At 39.6% G+C, this 6,613-nt stretch overlaps 1 pseudogene; it reads left to right on the forward strand.

Moving 5' to 3' along the window:
• Positions 1 to 1,076: 1,076 nt before the first annotated feature.
• Positions 1,077 to 5,485, forward strand: LOC140229629 (histamine N-methyltransferase-like; annotated as a pseudogene).
• Positions 5,486 to 6,613: the final 1,128 nt, after the last annotated feature.

The raw sequence follows: 6,613 nt of genomic DNA on the forward strand, positions 1-6,613 counted from the left end.
TCTTTATAAGTGAGAGTATGTTTGTGAGACTTCAAGATCAGGTTTAGGACTCAAAAATTTTGACAGTGGTTGCACTTCAGTAAAAATGCACGAAAACGAGAAAAAAAAAATCTCTATCACACTTACCTTGGTTTCATTTTCAGTGTGCGTTATCACTCCTGCAAATAAGTACAAGATATCATAATTCTGTCCATGCTCTCACCTGTCTGAACACAATTATTATGAAAAAAAAAAAATATGTGAAAATTTAAAATTTAAGTTTATTGAAGGGGCGTTCTATACTAAGCTTTGTTATCAAAGAGCCTACCTATCATGATCACCATTTGCATTAATTCAACAACCTATGAGTAAGTTGAGACTACATTCATGATATTGGCTGTCAAATTATTCATCTCGAGTAGATTATGTGTGTGTGTGTGTGTGTGTGTGTGTGTGTGTATAATATATGTGTCAGTGTATCTGTCCTCATCGATTTGATCATAATCCATACAGAGCTTTGTTGGTAAGTGGAAATTATTTTCCCACTTTTCCCACCCGTCATCTCTCTGTCCTTCGAAACCAATCATTCAATATCCATAACAACATTTGCTACTTCCTCTCTCTCTCGCTCTCTCTGGTTTTTTTTTTTTCGGCCCTACGATGTACACAGAAGTCGCAGATTTGCGGCAATTAACGACCATCTCATACATCATTGGCAATAAATTGGTCGCAGATCATCATCAGCCGTCACAAGTGTTGCTTTTTTGGTAGAAAAGTGGTTGATATAAAGTTGGTGTATACGTCAAGTTCACTGTGAGCCAATGTTAGCTCGACGGCCATGTGACGTTCGGCCAAAGTTATGTTTCTGATGCTGGGCCTACAACGCACATTTCAGTTAAACGATTTCATAGGATAAAAGTATATTATTCATTCTTTTTTGTTTGGCTAGCCATAAGTGACTGTTACACAAGTAATTCGGTGATCGTACGACTTCAGAAGCTTCGCAGGACCTGTCCTTGTCTTCCACGATCACGTGTTCAGCACATGCATTAAGTGTTGTGTATTAGTCTCACCATCAATTTGCATCGAGACCGACGATGGAGCAAGCCAAGTTAAAACCCCTCGCGTACGACCCGGACTACTACGCCAAGACTTTCCATGTTTTTGCCAAGCGATCCGCCAAGTTCCAGGTCCTAGCCAAATGGGGAGATACGATTTTTCCACAACAAGTGGTTGAAAGGCTCGTAGAGCGCTTTCCCACAGACTCCACGCACAATATCAATGCTGGGAATCGGCAGCGGCTCGGGTGAGAACTTTAACCGTCAGTAACTATGATCTTTCCCAGGCAAGTTCGTTCTAAAGGTGTTTGAAATATTCAGCTAACCTTTTATTCAACGCAACGAACGAAAATATTGTCGTAATTTGTAGTTTGTGAGGAAACCAGAACACTCATTCATCGCTTTTTAAGCATAAGCTACGTTTCTATATTTTTTTTCTTACATTCTCTGCTACAACCAGAAGCTTGCCAAACTTCTATCCGACATGGTAACAATAAGGGCAGCTGACAAATTAAAAGTGTTAAGTATATTTAGAAGCCAGCGTGTATAAAGTAAAATGCAAAATACTCGGAGACAACCATTAATCCAAACCCGTAATCAAAACATCAGTGAAGTACGTTATACTACAATATTAAAAGTAATTGAAGTTACGTGCTTCTTTAAATCTACCTTCCTTAGAAAATGAACGCTGTGCACTCTATTGGTCTTTTGTGCCCCCTTTTACAGGAACCAAGTAACTTAAAAAAGAAAGAGTGACAGAGTAGGGCATATTATAAGCCTAACAGGAACTAAACAAACAAAAGAGGCCTGAAAACCAGTAATATAATCGTTATTGAATGTTTATGTTTGAATGTTTGCTTCTTTTGGGCCCTTCTCTCGTTTTTCGTGTAACTCAACTAGTGTTTGTTTACTTGTGTTCACAGCAGGTTTTGTGCATTGTGCCCCATGCTCTTGCAAACTCTGCTTTCTCTTCTTTTCTCTTTCTTATTATTTTTCTATTGCTTTTCATTGGTCTGTGCCTAACGACATATTTTGTATGCGCATACATTAACTCTCAGAATGGGATCTGTCTGTGTTAATACGAGTGTGTATAAGGCACCCTGGAAGATCACATGCCGGGGCGAAATAGCGGCGTCGCCGTTCATCCGCCCGTTGAGTGGTGCTTAAAAAGACCGTTGATACGCTGGGGTACTCCAGTGTATTGTCACGACCGTTGATCATAACACGCCTCTATTCACCGTACACCACCAGTCAGAACATGCGAAGCATGTCGTCCGCAATCATTCATGGGATTGATATGCAGTGATTCAATGCAGGCCAATGATCACAAGTTATGCCGTCTAATAAATCATTAAATCGTCACAATCAGCTGTCTGTACAAACCAGATAGGTGTGGATTTATTCGGATTTCTACTGCTGAATCTCAGTGTTATTCGCTTGCCCTTGCCCTTCGCCAAGCACTCTACCAACGTCAGGCGGCAGCAAACCACCAGCCCGTTACACTAGTCTGCCCCACCTTATAAGAATAAAGTCGTCCTCGAGTGACAAACGTGCATCAACCGATGGCCCTCCTAATTGTAGAATTGCAGCAAAAACATTATTGTCTACACTTATTCATCACAAGTTTTGTAAAAATACAAACCATCAAGTTTTTCTTATATGATATGTAACATCGAGTAATTTTCACGATAACAATCTCTTAGAGCAAAGTGCATCAGGAACCAAGATCCTACGAAGTAGCAACTCCCAACGATAGCATCTTGAGGATATCCTTATAATAAGGATTAGAACCAACACTTGCTGTCGGGCGAAAGCTCGGTGGTCTAGTGGAGATGACGCCTGTCCGGTGATCAGGAGGTCGAAAGTTCGAATCCTGCTCGACTATGTACGCCCATGATTCTTTTTTTTTTATCATGGCTACTGCTAAAACACTGATCAATTCATTGCTTATTTACGTCGACGTAGGGCAATTTGTCAATCATTTGCAATGAAAACATCTGGATGGAAGAATTTTATGAATTTGAATAGTTTGAATACGTTATTGTTTTATTCGTCCTATCTTTCGATACGAGATATGTCGAGATTTGTTCAGTATATATATCATACATGCTAAATGTAAAACTTAAATACTGATGAAAGGAGTTTTTGAGTCATTGCATTAATGAGACCAGCTGTTTGAAGTAGAACAGATTTCATTTACATGCCTATTTATAAAATATCTTATTCAATGTATCTATGCAGATCTCAAACAAGCTTTTACATTTTAAGTATTCTGTGTCAGAGATTTACATTCATAATACTTGGAAGATCAATGTGAACAACTTTTTCATATGGTATTATGTAGTTAAAGTATATTCGTCATTATAGCTTTTCAGAAGGAGGGGGATGTTGCATTCTGAGCGCTCTACATTTATCACAAATGTATGCATATTATATGTATTCTATTATTGAGTGATACGGTCAGAGCAGCTGTCATTACCATGACAATCGTTTGTGATTGTGGATTAAAGTTGTTACAAATTAATCTTTAAACAACTGTATTTTGTTCACCATTGAATCTGTCCACTATTACAACACGGTAGACGACAAGGGGACTCTTAAACTAAACGGAAGGTCCCCCCGCCCGCTGAGTTAGTATAAAAAAGGTCGGGTTTTTGTTTGTTTGTGTTTTTTGTTTTGTTTTGTTTTTTTGTGTTTTTTTTTTTGTTTTGTTTTTTGTCTCACATGTCCTCCGGAAGTCCTCCTGTGGTCCTCCTAGACAGTGGGACTCTAAACAGGGTATCATACAAAATTACAGTTTTCATGCCCCGTTTTTGCCTCGTCTTCCTTGCTTGTATTAGCCCTGCAGAATTTTAAGCGTACATTTTTGTCCAGTGTGTTTTCGCAGGGTGACAGTTTATAGGGCTCCTGACAAAAGTGCGAGAACCCGGCTGTTGTCCTCATAGCACGCCTTGTTTGGATAAGTTTGTCTTTCTTCCTAAGTTTGTTTTTCTTTTTGAGTGAGACAGTCTATGTTTTTGTGGAGGGAGAGGAGGGAGACAAATTGAAGAAGCTCATACCTGAACCTTCACCCCTGTGAATAATATCGTGCTTTCATAGTCTATGTTCTTGTTCAGTTTCCTATACCCAAACCTATCACGTAATGTACAGTGTATCTAACATTCATTTTTAGGAGAGATGGATAGCAAAATGGCCGCCAAGATCCGAGATTGTTTCCAGGCCGTTCGAAACATCGTGATCGAACCCGCTGCCAGGCAGCTTGATATGATGTACCGTGAACTGATTGCAACGGAAAGGAAGGACTCGCCCGGATTGACTTCGATCTTCGCCGGGAGACGCTAGAGATCTATCGACAGAAGCAGAAAGAAACGGGCGTCCATCCGAAGTACCACTTCATCAGTGCCATTCACTCAGTTTACTACATGGACGATTTGAACGACACCATTCACTATCTACATGATTGTCTGGAGGAGGGTGGAATGCTGTTGGTCATTGTTCTTGCAGGTAAAAACGGGGGAGAAAATAAAATAACTATTTAAAATGCATTGGATAGATAGATTGACAGATGTACTGACTGAGAGAGAGAGGTACATAGATATAACACCATTATCGGATGGGTAGGCCACAAAATTTGTCACGTCAATTTGTCACGTCAATTTGGATGCAAATATTTAATATTTGCATCCCAAATTGACGTGTAAAGGTAGCGAGGTAGAAAATAGCACATAGGATGAGCAATTGTAGGCCTACATTGTACTTCATATCATTAACGTAATATCTCATGACATACTTAAATGAAAAAAATAACTTTATCGGTATGTGAAACAGAATGCTAAACATGAATGAAGCGTTACGTAAGTTATGCAATTATAACGTCAATGCTGAGCAATACATGTTTCTCAAATGTGTGTAATTTGAATGCCCTACAACTGTCAGCAGGACTCCTTCTAGAAATGATTTTGACCTAAACACAATTACCACTACAGGTGCCTTTGATTCACTGTTTCCGTCGTTTTGAATAGATATTGATTTTCTGCTTATAATCTATTTCAATTGCTGTAAATTGGCTAACACTGCATTAGATTCGAGTGGATTGTGGCAACTGTGGCAACGCTACTTCAATTTCCAGGATGGTAACAGCAAAATGTATAGGCAGAACCTGCGCGACGCCTTCACCCGCCAACGCCATCCCGTTCACAGTCGTGAGACAGGTGTCGCGTGTTGATGTCACCAGCTGCTTCGATCCCGAGTCCGACGAGGGCAACCTCCTGGTCGATTTCCTCTCTCATGTCTGCGACTTCCGCGGCTCTGCGGCCCCGGAGCTCTATCGGGAAGTCCTGGATTACATGGGTTCCGCTGTGTGGTCGGAGAGGAAAGGAGACGGCACCGTGCTTTTCGACAATGACTGGAACGCCTTTATCGCCCAGAAGGGGACGGGGCAAATCTAAAGTCACTATTTTTGTTGTTCAGAAGTGGGGGTTCTTCTTTGCCTAACATCTAGTCCAAATATAATTTAGTTTGATAAGAAAGAGTAACATTTTATGAGTACAACGGTAACATTTTGATTGAAATCGGGTGAAAAATAAGGAAGTTATGACATTTTGAAGTTTCGCTATTTTTTTTTTCAGGAAACAGTAGTTCTTTAATGGTCAATATGAATATGCAAATTGCAAAGTGAGCATACTATCCCCTCACAACTTGCAATATAGTTTGTACATAAAATTTTGAAATTTCCATTTTTTTTTTTCCATTCAAACGCAATTATGCCCAGGGCTCAAATCCTGGTATATCTAACTGATCACTATATTCAACCAGGAATAACACCATGTTTCAGACTTCGATGACAGAAATATAGAATTTTTGTCATTTTTTCTACAAAATCAATGGAAAATTGTGAGGTTATGACATAGTTAGCTCACTCATATGCATATTATTATATCCACTGTACACAGTGATGTCGACTCAGTTGGTACATGTCAGTTAAGTGTATATCTTTTACGGGGCTTGAAATACCAAAACACTTTTATATCAGCACTATGCCGGGTTCTTTTTTCATTGTTATTATTATAAATATAATAATAATAATAATGATTGGCATTATTTTTTTAGAGCGCCTTTTCCACTGGGCACAAAGCGCTATATGAGATGTCATCTCTGGTCGCCATAGGATTTCAAATATATACAAATTACCAGACAGCGACAGTACGAGTCCAGTGCGTACATAGGTATTCCAAAACAATAGGTATCAAATTTTGTTTGAAGTGATCAATTGTTGGTGATGATTTCAGAAGAGTAGGGAGCCTATTCCAGTAGAGGAGAAAGGCTGTATCGCCAGCTATAGTTTGTTAGTGCATGGATGAATGAGTGACGAGATGATAAAAGATGAATGCGCCTAGAGTGAGAATGTCGTACCAGACACTCCCAAATGTACTACTTTGTAGACCAGTTCGAGAGGCTTGAAGGATGTCCTTGCCTTGACTGCATGGCAGCCAGTGGAGTTGACGTATGAGAGGGAGTGGTAAGAGTGGTACACATTATTGTGTTGAAAGCACAAATTGCTTGCATTGACACGGTAA

Source organism: Diadema setosum, chromosome 6, assembly GCF_964275005.1.
Source record: "Diadema setosum chromosome 6, eeDiaSeto1, whole genome shotgun sequence".
In the NCBI taxonomy this organism is placed as follows: Eukaryota; Metazoa; Echinodermata; class Echinoidea; order Diadematoida; family Diadematidae; genus Diadema; species Diadema setosum.